The sequence below is a fragment of the Gorilla gorilla genome, chromosome 2 (assembly GCF_029281585.2).
Source record: "Gorilla gorilla gorilla isolate KB3781 chromosome 2, NHGRI_mGorGor1-v2.1_pri, whole genome shotgun sequence".
Lineage (NCBI taxonomy): Eukaryota > Metazoa > Chordata > Mammalia > Primates > Hominidae > Gorilla > Gorilla gorilla.
In genome coordinates, this window is record NC_086017.1 from 202,230,794 (window position 1) to 202,249,645 (window position 18,852).

General features: G+C 36.5%; 1 protein-coding gene across 3 annotated transcripts in view; it reads left to right on the forward strand.

Moving 5' to 3' along the window:
* Window positions 1–18,852, forward strand: part of OSTN (osteocrin) — a 276,583-nt gene that overhangs the window by 123,181 nt on the left and 134,550 nt on the right. Inside the window, exon 2 of one of the 3 annotated variants that reach the window (XM_055382159.2) lies at window positions 9,066–9,124. The exons of the other annotated variants lie outside the window; for them this stretch is intronic. The gene's annotated coding sequence lies outside the window, so the exon portion shown is untranslated. The remainder of the gene's footprint in view (window positions 1–9,065; window positions 9,125–18,852) is intronic. 3 annotated transcript variants of the gene reach the window in all.

The following is an 18,852-nucleotide window of genomic DNA, read 5'->3' on the forward strand; positions in this document are numbered from 1 at the left end:
TGTACTGGAAAAAAAATACCTGTTAAGGAAAAGGAAACATGCTAGATTAATTAGAAATAAAAATGAGAAAGATTTATAAAATTACCTGGACTTTTCTCCCAACAACTGACTCCAGGGAGCTTTTAACCCCACATTTATTTGCACAACATTTATAAATTCTATGCCATGTTCTATAAACACACTGTCTTCAGACTCACTGAAAAATATATTATATCTATATTTTGACTTCAAAAATTATACCATTCTTAGAGTTTGCTTTTTAGAGCTAAAATAGTAAAGAAAATATTGACCAAGAATATAGATACACGTGTTTAAAAAGCAGTCTCTGAGAGGACTGATAAATATATTGTTTATTTAGACTAGAATTAATAGGTCTTCAACTCTTACAAACTAAATGCACAAGGTCGGCCAACAGAATAATTTGTTAAGTTATGTAATTTTTGGTAGATGATTTTTTAAGTAGCTAGTTTCTATTTAGACTCAGGACTAGCTTATAGGCCATGATAAATTGATTTTAATATATTTTGCACACCTGCTGTCCTTGCAGTAAGGAAGATACTCGGCACCCACTGTCAGTGGATATGTGCATGAGCACACACACACACACACACATGCACACACACATGTACACACACATGCACACAAACACACACATGCACACACACATGCACACACACACGTACACACACACACATACACCAGTCAAATCTGATTACATGTCTCTTTTTCTCTCCTCTTTTCTGCATGATGGTGCTGTCATAAAATTTGTTTCTCTAAATATTGTTCTGTTATGTTACCTCTGTGTCTTAGTGTATTACTACATTTGAGTTTTTAAGCCTAAAAAACATTCTGTCCTCATCCAGTAGATGCTGAATCTGTTAGTTTAAGCTAAAGAACTACTTTATTTCTCTCATCTCCAAATTCTTGGTGAAAGGAAGGCATTTGTCATGGTAGAAGTTTCTATTACATGATAATTAGAAAAAAGTGGGACCAAGAGTAACAATAAATCAGAGTCACAGGAAATGAGCCATGGCAAATCTTTCCTTATTAGGTGTCAGCATTATTGAAGGCTTCTTTTAATAACATGTTCTCTGTGGTAGCTTTGTAGTTATCAAGCAAAATTCTGACAATCAATTTCCAAAGTATGCTTCCTTATTAAAATATAATGTACTCACTCATTGATCCAGAAATACACATATATACAGTATATAACATTGTGTATATACACATATATATACACACATATATATACACATATATACATATACACACATATACATATATACACATATATATATATATCAGTGTAGCTGAGTCATTGCATCTTGAAGTAATACGATTTGAGAAGCAGTCTCTAGGATCTAGGATTTTTGTTCAAAACCAGCAATAATCTTTTTGTCCATGTCCCAAAGCCCAAAGCATTTGACCTTGCAGAGATGCTTAATAACTGATTGACTATTTGACAGAATTTTTAGAGATCTTTTTCAAATCTATATGCACTCTGAAATCCTAGAAACAGAGAGTCAGAATATTGTGATGATTTTCATGGCTCTGCCACTATCTCACTATGAGGTTTTCCCCTCTCAGAGGCTTTAGAAATGTTGCTTTGGTTTCCTAAAGTTCACCTCACTGAAAAGATTAAGTGTATTTCCTCTCATAGCAATAGCCTCTTCAGTGGCAGGCTGAGGTGGGAGGAATCCTGAAGTCAGGAGCTTGAAACCTGCCTGGGCAACATAGTGAGACCCTGTCTCTACAAAAAAGAAAAAAATAGCTGGGTGTGGTGACAAACGACTGTAGTCCGAGCTACTCGAGAGGCTGAGGTGAGAGGATCACTTAAGCTTAGGAGCTTGAGGCTACAGTGAGCTATGATCACACCAGTGCATTACAGCCTGAGCAACAGAATGAGACCCTATCTCTATAAAATAATGAACTAACTAAATAAATAAATAATACTACTATATCTGGCAAAGACATCCTTCAAAAATGAAGAAGATATGCCTTGCTTCTCAGACAGACACAAGATAAGAGAGTTCGCTACCACTATATCTGTCTCACAAGAAACACTAAAGAGAATTCCTCAAGCAGTAATGAATGAAGGCTAATTACTAACATAAAAACATATTAAACTATTTAATTCATTAATAAAGGTAAATATATAGTCAAATTTTGAATACTATAATACCGTAATGGTGGTGTATAAGTTACACAACCCTAGCATAGTGGTTAAAAGATTAAATTATTTAAAATAAATGTAGCTATAATAATTTATTACTGGATACACTGTATAAAAAGATGTAAATGGTGACATTAAGAACATAAAATGTGGGAGAAAGCAAAAGTGTAGTTTTTTGTATGCAATTGAAATTAAACCATCATCAGCCCAAAATAGTCAGGTATAGCTATAAGATATTTTATGCAAGCATAATGGTAACCACAAAGCAATAATCTATAGTAGATACACAAAAGACAAAGGGAAAGGAATCAAAGCATGCCCACTACAAAATGTCTTTGAATCACAAAGGAAGACAGCAAGAAAGGAACAGAGAGTCTACGAAACAGTCAGAAAACAATGAACAAAATGGCAATATTAAGTTCTTATGTGAATAATTACCTCAAATGTAAATTGATTAAATTACTCAATAAAAACAAACATTAAAAAATTATATAGTATCACGAAGTGGGATTTATCCCAGGGTATAAGGGTGGTTTAAGATAGGTAAATCAATCACTGTGATATACCACATTAACAGAACGAAAGATAAAACCAAATGATCACGTCAATCGATGCAGAGAAAGCACTTGATAAAGTTTAGCAACATTATTGATAAAAACTATCAACAATTTCTGTATAGAAAGAAATTTACTCAAGATAATAAACGTCATTTATAAAAATCCCTAGCTAACATCATAATCAATAAGAAAAAAACTGAAAATTTTTCATATAATATCCAATATGAGGAAAGGATACCCATTCTCACCACAGCTATTTAACGTAGTATCGGAAGTACTAGCAAGAGCAATCAGACAATAAAAAGAAATAAAGGCATCAAAATTGAAAAGGAAGTAGTAAAATTATACCTGTTTGCTGATGACACGATATTATGGAGAAAAAACCCTGAAAAGACATAGAGGAAAACTGTTAGAACTATTAAGTAAATTCAGTAAAGTTTCAAGATACAGTATCAACATACAAAAATCAGTTGCATTTCCTTACAACAATAATGACCTATCTAAAAAAGAAATCAAGAAAAGCATCCTATTTATAATAGCACCAAAGAGAATAAAATACTTAGGAATATATTTAACCAAGGAGATAAAAGAACTATACACTTAAATCTATAAAATGTGAATGATAGAAATTAAATAAAACACACAAAAATGTAAAGATATCCCATGTTAATGCATTGGAAGAATTAATATTATTAAAATATCCATGCTACCCAAAGTAATATACAGATTCAATGCAATCTCTATCAAAATTCCAGTGGTGCTTTTCATGGAAATAGAAATATTTATTATAAGATTCATATGGAACCACAAAAGACCTCAAGAAGCCAAAGCAACTGTGAGCAAAAAGAACAAAACTGGAAACTTTACACTTCCTGATTTCAAATTATATTGCAAATCTGTAGTAGTCGAAACAGCATGGTTACTGGTTAAAAACAGACATAGACCAGTGGAGCAGAATGGAGCCCAGAAATAAACCTGAACATATATGGTCAACTTATTTATGATAAGGGCACTGAGAAGACACAACAGGATAAGGATGATCTCTTCAACAAACGGTATTGGGTAAAATGGACATCCACATGCATATGAATGAAGTTAGACCTTAATCTTACACTACACACAAAAATTTACTCAAAACAGATTAAAAACCTCAATGCAATACATGAAACCATAAAACTCCTGGAAAGAAACATAGGAGAAACACTCTTTGACATTGACCTGGGCAGTGATTTATTTTTTTTTTAATATATGTACACCAAAAGCTCAGGCAACAACAACAACAACAAAAAAAAACACGTGGGGATACATCAAACTGAAAAGCTTCTGCACAGCAAACAATCAACAAAATTAAAAAGCAGCCTATTGATTGTGAAAAAATATTTGCAAACCATATACCTGACAAGCGATTACTATCCAAAATACATAAGTAACTCACAGAACTCAATAGGAAAACAAAAGTAATGTGGTTTAAAAATGGGCAAAGGACCTCAATAGTCATTTCTCTAAAGCACATATAAAAATGAGCAACAGGTGAATGAAAAGGTGCTCAATATCACTAATCACCAGGGAATTGCAAATCAAATTCACAAAAAGATACCATCTCACACCCATTAGCATGGCTATTAAAAAGACAAGAAATAGCAAGTATTGGCAAGGATATGATGAAAAGTGAACACTTTTACACTGTGTTCATAAACACTTTTATGAAAACTATGTGTGTGTGTATATATGTATATACATACATATATACATATATACACATACATATATACATATATACACATACATATATACATATATACACATACATATATACATATATACACTGTGTTCATAAACACTTTTATGAAAACTATGTGTGTGTGTATATATGTATATACATACATATATACATATATACACATACATATATACATATATACACATACATATATACATATATACACTGTGTTCATAAACACTTTTATGAAAACTGTGTGTGTATATACGTATATACATACATATATACGTATATACACATACATATATACATATATACACATATATACATATATACACTGTGTTCATAAACACTTTTATGAAAACTGTGTGTGTATATATGTGTATATATGTATATGTATATATGTATATATGTATGTGTATATATATGTGTATATATATGTATGTATACACACACACACACACACACACACAGTTTTCATAAAAGGATGTGTTATTCCAAATCCATTCTCTACTTTTCTTGGTCCTGCCATATGCCCTCAGAAGCTGACATCAACCAACTATATCTCCTGGGCTTCCTTGACCTCTGCTTCTTATTGAATTGACCAATGGAAATACAAGAAAGCAAAGTTCAGGAGGGTATGGAGTGCTGAGTATTTATACTTCTACATCCCACAATTGTGTGCCAGGTGATGATTTAGCAGTGCCTAAATTCTTTACCAGCTCCTCTTAGGGAACTTTCTTTCACTGCTATCTTTCCATATTCTGACAGCAACCGTTTCTACCCTTGACCCTTCAGGCCAAGAGATTACGAGATTTTCCCACCGTTGCTAGTATCCGGGTACTTTGTCATTCTTTATTGGCTCCCTTTTCCATGCACACATTTTTATAAATGTGTCCTTCATTAAGCTTTCCTCGGTTTAACCTTTGGAATGTGCTTCCTTCTTGGACTCTGACTGATACAATTGAACATTTGATATCGATATATGACTTAATCATTATTTTAAAATGCATAAACCAGGACACTATCAGTGCCACTCTTATCATTCTCTGCCCTAGTCATTTTGTGTTCTTTATTTAAGGCATACATTTTTCTGAACTAGATTTATCAGTTTTTTGCGGGCAGGTACTATATTTTATAGATCTGTGTGCTTCTGCCCAGAGCATAAGCATAATTGGCATTCAAAGCATATTAAATTAAAATTATATTCATATAAATTATGCTAAAGTAAGATAGTGAATTGATATGTAAGATACTTTAAAATTCATCCAAATATATTGTTAATTTTAAATAGGCAGATTATGAAGGCAGTGACAGTGGCCTTTGGAGTATAAAAGAGTCGTGACTTTAAGCTGATATAGTTCAAATTAAGTTAACTATATCAGTTAATCTGATATCATTTCAATATTTAATTGAAAACAGAACATTTTTCCTTCTTAAAAGTTCCTTTTTAAGGTAATTTATGTAAATGTAATATAAATTTATCCCATTTATAACTTTAAAAATTTCAATGTCCTTTTCAAAGGTTTTGCAAAGTTGGCTTATCGCTTTCTGAATATCTGAAAGCAATTTTATGGATGAAAACTTTAGAATATATAGATTTTAAAAATCTAAAAGCATGTTTAAGTGGATTATAAATGCTTTCAATGTAAAAGAAGGTCCACTTACAATTACTGACTTTAATTACCTCTAGATTCAAAGTTTTCAGAGTGCATTTACCAAAACACGTCTTTTTCTGGTAATCTTATCTAGTCGAATTCATGTGGTAGTCAACAACTGCTAACTAAAAGTTTCAAGTCTCTTTGTAGAGCCATGAACTTTATATAATGTTATCCTGGCCTATTTTCCCACCAAAGCTCTTTATATTTGCAATCTAAATTAGACATTTCAATTAAAATGGTTTCCTGAAACTATTAACATAAAAAGACTTTGAAAATGTAATAATTTATATTGGATTCATCTAACTTTGGAAACCATTGCCTCTGGGAGCTTTTATTATTTCAACATTCATTCATGAACAAATATTTTATATGTGCTTGGAACTATGCTAACCTCTAAGAATAGGGTGATGTTGAACAAGATAGGTACAATCTCCAACATTAAATATATTAGTCTGGGAAAACAGCCAACTAGATGAATAATTTTTATAAGGTGTAATCAGAAAAAGGATAGAGTAAAATGCTTTTGCAGCAGGGAAAAAATTTAGTTACTAGGTAAACAAAAGTATCTCAGAATAACTGACCGTTATAATAATATCTGAATAGGAGTCAGAAGATTAAAACAAATAGGAAGGTATTATGAAAGATAGATTAGTCTAGAATGACAGAACAGCAAACACAAAGGCTCAGATTCTGGAGAAGGTTACTGAAGACATTTTTTAAATGATCTTTATTCTTATAAAACAAAATCATGCGGATAAAGTTGAGATTGCAGAGGCACATCAGATCATGAAGTGCCTTATAATTAACATTACAGAAATTGGACTTTGTCCCACAAATGATAAAAAGAACGATGCTTAAAAAAGGGAAACGATGTGATAGATTTACATTTTGAGAAAATCATCATGATTAAATACAGTGTTTATATCTAAACAGGAAAACTGAAGACAATGAAAAGAGTTAAAACTAATGATCATTCAAGTAGTAACTTTATCATTTGTGCAGCTGTCTGTATATACATTATCCTCCAATAAAGAGTTTACTTAAAGATTTTTAAAGAGCTATTGAGTACTACTTTGTGCTAGTCACTAATGGATAATGGGGATACATAAGAAACAATAACTTGATTTAATAAAAAAGAAAAAAATGAAAGTAAAAATAAGCATATGAAACAAGTAGAAAAAAATAGTAAGATAAGCATCAAGTCTAAATATACCAGTACTTATTGATGTATTATTATCATTAATAAAAATATATTTTTTATTAAATTTATTTTTAAAAGACAGCTCTGTGCTGCTCATAAATGACATACTTGATATATGAGAACATAAAAATCTGAAAGAATATGTAGAATATAAATCCAATTCTGAAATAGCTATTGGAGCCATCCCTGCTCCATTTTCTGAGAGCTTTACCTTGAGGCCAAGTTTTTGTCTTACCTGATTTATTACCATAACTACTTTCCTGATCTCACAGCTCCCCATCCTGCCCCTCACTCTCTATGTATATATGGTTCAATCACTTCTTTACGCTTCTAAGAAAGTTACCTTTCTAAAATTCAAGGCTGATGCAAGACCTCAATTCTGTTCCCTACTCTCACCTCTGGGATACAGAACCTTGTCTTATTCAACTTTCATTTATAGACCCCAGTGTAGTGTTTCTCACATACTACATGCTCAATTACTGTTTGGTTAATAAAGTAAATGACTCTAAAATGGTTACGTTTAAAAAGGACTGAGTTGGATGTGTGAGTGTGTGTGCTTGTGTGCATGCATGTGCATTTGAGTGGATGAGAGACAGAGAGAGGAAGGTCATTAAGATCATAGAATAAAGTGCTTATGAAAAGAGATCATCTGGTATTTGAGTAAAACTCTAATGATGAAAAATAAGAATGAGCAAGATTAAACACCACGCCCATAATTCTGTCTTAACTGAAAAATCATAATATAGGAAAGATGAAGCAAGGGGAAACTAGAAAATGTTTTAGGGGTACTTGCTGATCACACTCAGAAGGAAGCATAAATTCAATTCAATCTAACTTATGTGAACTGGCTCTCAGTGCTCTTTCTAGCCATGAAAGGAAGACAGTTTTTCAGTTCCCAATGCTACGTCAAGTATAAAAAATTCAAATAGGTAAGTAACAGTCCTGACATCAAGACATTCTAGATCTTCTGGTCAGAATGAAAGGAGGTTATTCTTCCTAGGTTATACCTAATGTAACCTGAAATGGTCCAAGAAGCACATCTTCAAGTAGGAGAGACCTCAATTCATATTTAAAGCATAAATAGAAACTGATTTTCAGAATAGGCTAATACATTGGATACTCCTTCAAGATAACATTGTTTAAATTTTTGACAACATTTACAGTCAACTTCCTGAGTGGTTAAGAGCTCAGACTCTGGACCCAGATTGCTCAGGTTCAAATTCAGACTTTGCCTTCACTAGCCATGTTGACTTTGAGCAAGTTATTTAAACTCTATGGGCTTCAGTTTTCTCATTTTTAAAATGGGAATGATAACAATAACCCCTACCTCACAGATTATTTTTTGTGAGGATTGAAAGGGTAAATACATGTAAAACATTAGAACAGTTTCTGCTACTTAGTTAATGCTAGTCAGAGATACCTATTGCCATTTATTTTCAGAAGTTGGCTGAGTTCTCTCTGTGGGATGCTCACAGAAGCATGTAGTCACTCTATTGTTCTCAGAGATCCAGCTCTGTCCCCAAATTTTTATATCCCACACACCAAATCAAGACTCATTTTCCTTCGAAGGTAGTTTACAGAATTCTACTACTTAACTTTGCCTCTTGGGAACCTCACCCTGACATGCTTGTCAGGGTTCAGTGTTCCTTCCAACTATCAATGTTACTGTCTCTGGTAAACTCAATAGTTTCTCTGGTGTGTGACAGTTTCAGTGATGTGTGACAGTTTCAGTGATGTGTCTCCTTTCTTCTAGATCAGGAGTCCAGTAACAACGTCACAAGCCCGCTCACCAGGGATTAAGAAAATTGCAAGGTGTGTGTCTGTGAATGAGCGCTTCAAAGGGGAAAGAGAAAGATCTTAGCATTCTAAGAAGAGGGGCTTGATTGTTTTTTATTTTACTTTACTTTATAGTGAATTACTTAAGTTTGGACTCCATAATCTCTTTATGTTTCTTTACAGTCCCGAGACACTGATAAATTTCTACCTGGTCACAAGTAGGCAGCCCAGCTTAAATGTGGGGTAATTGACCCCCAAACACATAATTGCCTGATCACAGTTCCCTGTTCAATTTTTGCACCAAATTGAAATCTTAGGGTTTTTGTCTGACCAAAGAGGTTATGCATTTGGATATATCTTAGCTAGATTATATGAGTGAATTTTTAAAATCTCCTTTGCTAAAATAAATTTTCTGGGAGCAAAGCCTTCATAATATGTATCCAATCCGGCAACCCCTGTACCCAAGAGAAGTTCTGAGCAGACATTCAAAACATGCTTGCTGAAAGACTGACCAAACAAATGAGTTAATCATTTCCCTCACCCAAAAAATGAGCCAGTTTCCCATTTTTTATTTTGTATGGTGACCAAATAAATGAGTTAATCCTTTCCCTCACCCAGAAAGTGAGCCAGTTTCCCATGTTTTATTTCGTATGGTGAATTTATCTTTTTCCAAAGCCTCCAGCTCAGACTGTGTTTAACACTCCATTAAACAAGGGAAAGCCTTGCTGTTGCCAGATGGTTTTTGCAAACTTACTCTTCCTGCAAAAGAGCAAACTGGAAAGCCTTCCTGCAAAAGAGCAAAATGGAAAGCAATCAAAAACAGCAATAGGTGGGAAATGTAGATAACTATTTGTCTCATGTAGGTCACTTGGCTCCATTATGGAGAAAGCAGCATGTCCTCTAAACACACAGTTTTTAGAACGAGTATCTTGATGCAAATGCTTCCCCATCAATTAGTAACCTTTGGTTGAGATATGCACGTACCTTCCAGACCTCACTGTTAATAAGAAGCCACAAGGAGCATAAAGAAAAAGAAAGCCCAGTATATAAGATTATTTTTTAAAAAGTTAAGCACAAGTATATAACCAGTACTCTTGCCATGGAAAAAGTATCATTGAAGTGTTCATAGGAAGCATTGTGACTTCTCTAGAGATGCCAAGGAAAAAATCAGCAATTAACATAGCAATACAAAGTGTTTAACTATGTGCCACATAATGTCCTAATAGCTTTACAAACATTAAATCATTTACTCTTCACAACATGTGGAGTGCTATTGTTGTAACTGCCCTTTTACAAATGATAAAACCTAAGCAAAAAAAGTTTAGGAATGTTTCTAAGGGTCTCGCAGATAGTAAGTGGCAGAGTCTGGATGCAAACCAGCTATTTTAACTCCATGTTCTGTGCCTTAACTACTATGCTATATAGGAAATAATGATAATAGACAACAAGTTTTAAAAAATGGATCCTACCTCTAAAGCCTCTGAACTAAACCAGTTGATAATGTATTTTTAATTTGAGCTTCTAGCAAATCAATATAATAAATGTATGTGCTAATCACCGTGTTTCACTCTGTGGAATCACAAAATGATTTACAAAAAACAATTTCTCTGTCAGAAAATTTACAGTGAAATTTGAGGCAGATGTGTACAACCAATGATAACAAGAGTCAAATGAATTAAGTGCCACAATAGAGAGACACTTTGTGACGTGAGAGGTCACTATTAGAAACAATTGGTAATGGAATTTTTTAAATTTATTTCAAATAGTTAAACTAAGAGTCCAGGATACAGGGGCTTAAAATCACAAACAGAAGGTTATAATCATATAAGAGGTAAGGTATAAATAGCAAAGTTTAGAAATCAAAAGATGTTTTATCTATGACTGGTTCTTTCACTAACTAGCAGAGTTTCAGTTACCTTATCTTTTATGTAGAGATGTGGAAATGTTTCATTCACATTTATTTACGTTTTTGGTTGGTTTCAGTAGATCATGCATTTAGGTGAGATTCAGGTAACAAAATGTGGAAAAATGGGCACAGCAATCTGTGTGGGTATTGTTAGTGTCGTCATCATGAGCTTTTGATGCTTTTCATTTGCTGCCATACAACAAAATTCACTATAGCCACCTCGTATGTACGCTGTTCACAACTTCAAGGTAGAGCACATAGGGTCAAAGAAAAGGAGGAAGAGATTTTTTTCTTCTTCTTTTTTTTTTCTTAGATGGAGTCTCAATCTGTTGCCCAGGCTGGAGTGCAATGGCACTATCTCAGCTTACTGCAACCTCTGCCACCTGGATTCAAGCAATTCTCCTGCCTCAGCCTCAGGAGTAGCTGGGATTACAGGCACCCACCACCATGCCGGACTAATTTTTGTATTATTCGTAGAGACAGGGTTTCACCATGTTGGCCGGGCTGGTCTTGAACTCCTGACCTCAGGTGATTCGCCCCCCTCGGCCTCCCAAAGTGCTGGGATTACAGGCATAAGCGACTTTGCCCAGCCAGGAAGAGATTTTTATATCTTGTCAGCATCCCTAGGCATTTTATTTTATTTTATTTTATTTTATTTTATTATTTATTTATTTTTTGAGACAGAGTCTCACCGTGTTGCCCAGGTTGAAGTGCAGAAGCACAATATTGGCTCACTGCAGCTTCCACCTCCCAGGTTCAAGCGATTCTCCTGCCCCAGCCTCCCGAGTAGCTGGGATTACAGGCATGCACCACCATGCCTGGCTGATTTTTGTATTTATAGTAGAGATGAGGTTTCACCATATTAGCCAGGGTGGTCTCGAACTCCTGACCTCAGGTGATCTGCCTGCCTTGGCCTTCCAAAATGTTGGAATTACAGATGTGAGCCACTGCACCTGGCCAGCATTTTATATTTAAGCCTCTTCCTATATTAGATTTTGTTTATTTCAATGATTTCATCACTTAATCACCTACTTCCTTGCATGATACTCAATGGTTTTCTGTTGTTGTTGTCATTGTTGTTATTTTATGAAATTTGGGAAACTACCAACAAGATGATGGCCACACCACATCTATGGCAAACTGCATTTTCCAAAAATGGCTTCAGTGATAAATCCCAAAATCCTCTTTTTATAATGTGACTTTGAAACTTCTTCCCTTGTAGGGGAGCCTGTAGGACAGTTCTACAGCTGCAGCAGAAGTAACTCCACATGACTTCCAAGGCTAAGTCATAAAAGGCAATACTGCTTCTGCCTGATTCTCTTGGGATTTCATGCCCAAGAAAGGTTAATCAGCACACAGAAATAACTACATGGAGTGTAACCAAGCTCCCAGCCCATTCCTGGATGGCCTCCAGGCTGACAATCTGTACCAAGTTGCCAGACATATGAGTGAGCCATCTTGAAAGTAGCCAAACCAGCTGATGTTATATAAAGCAGAAACAGCTAGCCCCAAATATCTTTCCAAATTGCATATTTCTCAGTCTTTTAAGTATTACAATAATGGTTTGCCTAATACTCAAAGGGAACTTTGAGGGAGATTCTAATTATATACTTTATTGAATAAGTGATGAGATTTCATAATAGGTAATATTTTCTGAGTATCTGGTACATGCAGGCACTGTTTAAAACATTTTAATGTATCAACAATTTAACCTTCACATGACAACTCCCTGCGTTATATTCTATTTTTATTCCCGTTTAACAGTTGAGGAAACTTAAATAATCATCTATAAATACACAGAGAGGTGTGGTAATTTTCCCAAGCTCAAAGAACTAAGAAGTATTAAGATTAGAACCCAAGCAGTATGGTTTAATCACCAAGAATATGAGAGGCATGTGTTTTCATGCAGAAAAAAACATATAAAGAGTCACTGAGATGACTCTGTATGTCTGGGGGTGAGGGCGTTAAAGTGCACTTGAGAGTAGTCAATAGACATGGAGATGTGCCATGCATATCCTCCTTTAAGATGCTGGTATTTACAGCCACCAGCCATTTGTTCCTTCAGGGTCCACCTCAGCTTTTTAGCTGAGGTCATGCTCTTTTCGACTTGGACCCTGGCCAATAAATCAGCAAAGCAGTGGTATAAAAGCAGAGTCACTTCTGCCAAACCCAGGGCTCGTCTAACTCCTGTTGCTGAGTTGGCAGAGATGTAGGGTCTTCATCATGCCTAATCCTGTTTCTTCCCTCTACCTTTCACAAGTGTTACTTCCCAATAAACCTTTTCCTCGCCTGGTTCTATATCTTCGTACCTGCTTTTAGGAGAACCTAACCATGGCAGAGAAAAGCACAGAAAGTCAGGCAGAGGCTAAGTCAAAAAAAGATCTTTAATCCCTATTAATGAGCTTTGATTTTTTTTTTTTTTTTTTTTTTTTTTTTTTTTAGTATTTATTGATCATTCTTGGGTGTTTCTCAGAGAGGGGGATTTGGCAGGGTCATAGGACAGTAGTGGAGGGAAGGTCAGCAGATAAACATGTGAACAAAGGTCTCTGGTTTTCCTAGGCAGAGGACCCTGCCTCCTTCCTCAGTGTTTGTGTCCCTGGGTATTTGAGATTAGGGAGTGGTGATGACTCTTAAGGAGCATGCTGCCTTCAAGCATCTGTTTAACAAAGCACATCGTGCACCGCCCTTAATCCATTTAACCCTGAGTGGACACAGCACATGTTTCAGAGAGCACGGGGTTGGGGGTAAGGCCATAGATTAACAGCATCCAAGGCAGAAGAATTTTTCTTAGTACAGAACAAAATGGAGTCTCCCATGTCTACTTCTTTCTACACAGACACAGCAACAATCTGATTTCTCTTTTGTTTCCCCACACTTCCCCCACTTCCACTCAACAAAACCGCCATCATCATCATGGCCTGTTCTCAATGAGCTGCTGGGTACACCTCCCAGACGGAGTGGCGGCCAGGCAGAGGGGCTCCTCACTTCCCAGATGGGGCGGCTGCCAGGCGGAGGGGCTCCTCACTTCCCAGACGGGGCGGCTGGCCGGGCGGGGGCTGTCCCCCACCTCCCGGAGGGGGCGGCTGCCGGGCGGAGGGGCTCTTCACTTCTCAGACTGGGCGGCCGGGCAGAGACGCTCCTCACCTCCCAGACAGGGTGGCGGCCGGGCAGAGACACTCCTCAGTTCCCAGACGGGGTGGCGGCCAGGCAGGGGCGCTCCTCACATCCCAGACGGGGCGGTGGGGCAGAGGCGCTCCCCACATCCCAGACGATGGGCAGCCGGGCAGAGGCGCTCCTCACCTCCCAGACTGGGTGGCCAGGCAGAGGGGCTCCTCACATCCCAGAAGATGGGCGGCCAGGCAGAGACCCTCCTCACTTCCCAGATGGGGCTGCGGCCGGGCAGAGGCTGCAATCTCGGCACTTTGGGAGGCCAAGGCAGGCGGCTGGGAGGTGGAGGTTGTAGCGAGCTGAGATCACGCCACTGCACTCCAGCATGGGAAACATTGCGCACTGAGTGAAGGAGACTCTGTCTGCAATCCCGGCACCTCGAGAGGCCAAGGCGAGCAGATCAGTCGCGGTTAGGAGCTGGAGACCAGCCCGGCCAACACGGCGAAACCCTGTCTCCACTAAAAAAATACGAAAACCAGTCAGGCATGGTGGCACGCGCCTGCAATCCCAGGCACTCGGCAGGCTGAGGCAGGAGAATCAGGCAGGGAGGTTGCAGTGAGCTGAGATGGCGGCATTACAGTCCAGCCTCCGCTCGGCATCAGAGGGAGACGGTGGAGAGAGAGGGAGAGGGAGAGGGAGAGGGACAGGGAGAGGGAGAGGGAGAGGGAGACCGTGGGGAGAGGGAGAGGGAGACGGAGACGGAGACGGAGACCGTGGGGAGAGGGAGGGGGAGGGGGAGGGCGATTTTTTTTTTTCTTGTAAGTCAGTGATCCTCAAATTATTTTGATTGGGAACATTTATTAGTAAAACAGTGTGTGATGTATAACAATATATGTTTTATGCATTTATTTATAGAACATATAGGCAGAGTAGTAATTTTATATTATATGTCTTAATTATACACAAAAATATAAATTTTTAAAAGTCAAAAATATAATATTTAGTAAAAATAAATTTTCACATTTTTATTGGTATCTAATGAATCTGTCTTACATATTCCCTGGAGAATATGCATCTCCTTTTGGAAACTATTACTTTTGGCAATGAAAATCTCTAGGTGCTTTACATGAGTCTAAACTGCTGAGATTTGTATTTTACAAAGGTCATTCTGGTAAGACTGGAGGGTGAAGAAATTAGGGTCAAAACCAGGAGCAAATGAAAAGTATCATAATTGGCTTTAACATGGCTCATATTATTCAAATGTCACAGAGGATTATGTGAGAAAAGTCTGACAGATTTGAACAAGGAAACTAACATTTTCTTTGCTAAGTTTAGGGAGCATGTCTGCTATGCGGTCTTATATTACTATTTCTCTACCCAGTCTTTCATTCATCCCGCTACTAAGCAGGAGAAGGGACTAGAGACGGTCAGTATGGACATGATTATTTTGCTATTTTATTGAATTCGTTAAGGAATATTCTTATTGATGCCAGCGTACACCTCCCCTAAAAATACTTCTAATAGCTCTCTGTGGAACAACCCTCCCTCCAGATCCCTTTGATCGTGCTGTTCATTATGACAATTATTCCACCATGCTCCTGATGGTTAAGACCTATGGTTTTTGGATCTTGTAATTTACATTTTCCAGGTCTCTAAGAATATTCTCTACTATCAACCCTTGCCTACAAAGGACTGCCACCACTAAATAGTATATTTTTGCTAATAGCCCTTTACCAGAATGGATAGCATGTCCTCCAGATTTTCTATCTTCCTATGAAACATAGTTGGCTATGTATATGGGATATAGATGGAATATATATATATAGCCAACTAGATATATATATGAAAAATATTTATATACATTATACATATATTAATATACTCTAATATGTAAACCTCTCTGAGCCTTTTAATAACTTCCTCTCCCATCTGCCATAGTAGTTCTGGCATTTTCATTTAATTTAGTGTGAGCTATCACTTTTTGCAAGCTTGCAAGTATCATCCAAGTGGTACATATCATTATCCCCTGAATTTTTGGCCAAAGTGTTTAATTCTCTATTTCAGCAAAATAGTCCCATATTCATATGTTTTCCTTATATAAATATATGTTTTTGCAGCCCCCCTTTACCCAGCACCCTCAGTATCTAATTCCATACACATTCTTCTTTTCCTTGCCAGTTCAGGTTGCCAGTAACTCCTTTAATACACAATCCTGTTACTCCCTTAGCAGCCTACAACTTGCTTAACTTGGTTATTTTGTTACCCTACCCTAGTTATCTGGCGACCAAGAGGGGAGGTGTGACTAAAGCCTTAGGGTAATGGCACATGGTACCTTATCAATCAGCAGCCTCTGTATCAACTTCAAATAAGTAGTGAGCCTTTAGGATGAATAAGAAGGCAAATTTTACGTGTCCCAAAAATCCACAGATATTGCATTTCAAAAATTTTTAATGCATCAATCCAGATGTCACCATCTAACTTACCAGGGTCTCATTCCTTCTCGAATGGGATTGGGACTCAGATGTTGGTAAGTCTTCCCTGATTCTACAATGGCTAAGTCTCTTTATTAACCTCCGTGGAGGTACTTTGATTTTTACACATAACCTTAAATTGATAATGAATTACCCTCAGTTTTTCATTGTATTTATTTAATGCATTGATAGCGCCTAGCAACAGCCATTCAATTTCAGTCAATATTTACTGATTCCAATGTAACTCTGAAAGTCTGAGGTTTACACTAACTAATGCATTCTCTTCCACCAATATTCCTTCCCAGTTCACCACCAGGAAAGTTTTAACAAATGTGTCATTACTATATCTGGGGGCTATTCACACTTGAGTTACCAACAGTGATGTGGTCCTCAATGACACCATGCCAGTAGGGGACACGGCTCCAAAATCTCATTTAGATTTTTTTTTCTAGGACAGTTGCCCTATTTGAGGTTTCCTAAATATAGACACTGAAACAGATTTGTATGCAGAAAGTTTTATTGGGATATTTTCTTTGGTAAAACACTTACAAGGACCAAGTAGGATTAACAAATATACTTAATCCAATGTGGTGGTCAGAAGGAAGGAAAAGATTCAGACCAAGGCCTAACCAAGAAGTGAATAGCAATTGCTTACTGACAATGAATAAATGGGGACAAGAAAAGTATCTTGAGAAAAGTCAACATCATAAAAAAGATAGAAAAGTATATATGAGAATCCCAACATTTAATATTGCTAAAGTGTAAAGTGTGAGCCAAAAAGTAATGAAAGATGAGGTTGAATTGGGGTACAGAAGCCTAAACAATGAGCTTAAAACCTTGCATTTCATTATTGTGAATAATGAGTGAGGGACTGAAATGAGCAAAATTGCACGTTGGCTTCTTCTGGCAACTTTAGGAAGAAGCGATTTGAGAGGAACTATATTGGGTGTAAGAAAATTATTTAAGGGTCATAAATGCATTCTGCCTCTCATTGCTACACATGCACTTTCAGCGACCAATTTGATCATCTTTTGACTTCTGTGATTTTATACTATCCAAATGTATTGGGAACAGTTGTTTGTTTTTATAAACTTCTAGTACTATTTCTTTGACCTGTTTTATTTCAATTTAATTATAACTCTACAAACAATTATGGTCATTTCTTTTATACTCAGCATGATGGTACTGTGCCGGGTACTGGATAAAGACAGTATGAATACATACTTTTCTTTTTTTTTTAAATCAGTTTAACTTTTATAATACTGCTTGACTGAACTATCAACTTGAGAGTTACTAACGCCAAAACTTATAACTAATTCACCTCAAACTCTATGAAGAATTTTATGCTTCTTGCCTTCTGATTTTTTAAAAAATATTTAAAGTATACTGATAAATTAGAAATATATTCTATAATTTCAAGAATAACTACTAAAAGGATAACATAAAAAGTTAACAAATCATAAAAAGTAACAGTAAAAAATAATAAAAAGAACAGCTAAAGCTAATCAATGATGCTAGAGGCCAATGGTCACCTCAAGAGTGAGAACTCTGTTGACTGGGATTGAACACGAGGTGATCTTGAGTAATGTGTCTTTATCTCTGTGCTGGATAGATGGGTGTAAAAATATGCAATATTTATGTATCTGGGCTCATAAGATTTGTGCACTTTACTGCTAGCTTAGTCTCAAATTTAAAAAAAAAAAAACTTTTGTAAAGAATTTCTAGAAGAGACCAAATTTTTTTCTTCTCTTCCATCTAGTGCCAGACTTAGGCAGGCAAGTTTCATTAATTTTCCTATCTGTGTTAAGCTATTAAACTTTTATTGACTCTTTGGGACCCTGTTTTATCTGGGAGATCACCATGGTTATACCTGAGTTTGATTTTCAGCCCCCATATCAACTGCTCATCTAAATGCACTCCCCAAGGTTTGGCATTCAAATGCCCTTCATCCTTAGGTGAAAGCCAGCTGGTCCATCATGTATCTTCCATGATTCCTGGTTGATTAGTTTGTATATTGTTTGTCATACCACCATTTTTATGCCACCTTAAAGTGAGTTTTTAAAATGTGTGTGTTTCAAATATATATTTTCTCCAGTATTTTAGTTGTTTTAGTCATGAGAGTCAGGTACCTAATCTGCTATCTGATAAGAAATAGAAGTGTCTCTGTTTCCAGTGTTAATCTTCCATCTGCACCTTAGACCCTTTTTTGTAGAATCAGCCAGAGTAGGAGGATTTTGTTTGTTTGGTTTCTTGATTTCCAGGATCACAGGACCTAGTCT